This window comes from Octopus bimaculoides, chromosome 21 (genome assembly GCF_001194135.2).
Source record: "Octopus bimaculoides isolate UCB-OBI-ISO-001 chromosome 21, ASM119413v2, whole genome shotgun sequence".
Taxonomy (NCBI): domain Eukaryota; kingdom Metazoa; phylum Mollusca; class Cephalopoda; order Octopoda; family Octopodidae; genus Octopus; species Octopus bimaculoides.
This window is the reverse complement of record NC_069001.1, coordinates 12409676-12410553: the sequence shown is the minus strand read 5'-3', so window position 1 is coordinate 12410553 and position 878 is coordinate 12409676.

The following is an 878-nucleotide window of genomic DNA, read 5'->3' as shown; positions in this document are numbered from 1 at the left end:
TATATATATATATATGTGTGTGTGTGTGTGTGTGTGTGTACACATAAGTGTTTGTATTTCTCAATACCATTGCTGTGAGGGCGCGTGGCCCACTTGATAGGATGTGACATTTATGATCGCAAAATTGAGCTTTAGATATCGGTTGTGTTCTGGAGGCATATTGCGCTATCTTCTGCGTAGCGCGTAGTTTCCCGTTGCTCCGCGGTCACATCGACATGCAGCGTGCAATGCATGCGCACAGGTAGCAGCAATCTGATACACAACTGTGCTAATGCACAGCACAGATATTTGATTGCTATAAACAAATTATCTATGCAAATTGATCAGCTAGAAAATTCGGAAACGTCATCAGTCGCCTGCGACAGAAAAAGCCCGTCGTATTTCTAAACACACATCTGTGTATTCGTATATAGGTTACATGTATACACACACTCATGAATACAAACATATATATGTGTGTGTTTGCGTGCGTGTGTGTCTGTATACTCACGAGTGCATATAGGGTAAACAAAAGGAGAGAAATAGTGACTTGTTTAATCGAAGGAGCCAAAATAAGAGCAAATTAATTTGCACCGATAATAACATACATCTGATGGATTCTAATTAATATAATTGGCTTTATCAGATAAATTACATAATTACAAGCATTGAAATTTATTAAGTGTATACTATTTCTATATTTGTACACACATGTATACATATATATACATAGATACATACATATATATACACACACACACATATATACATATATATGTATCTATGTATGTATGTATGTGTATATTATGTACGAAAATATACGTTACATATAGGCATACATATACACATGCATAAATACACATATATATATATGTATATATATATATATATATATATAT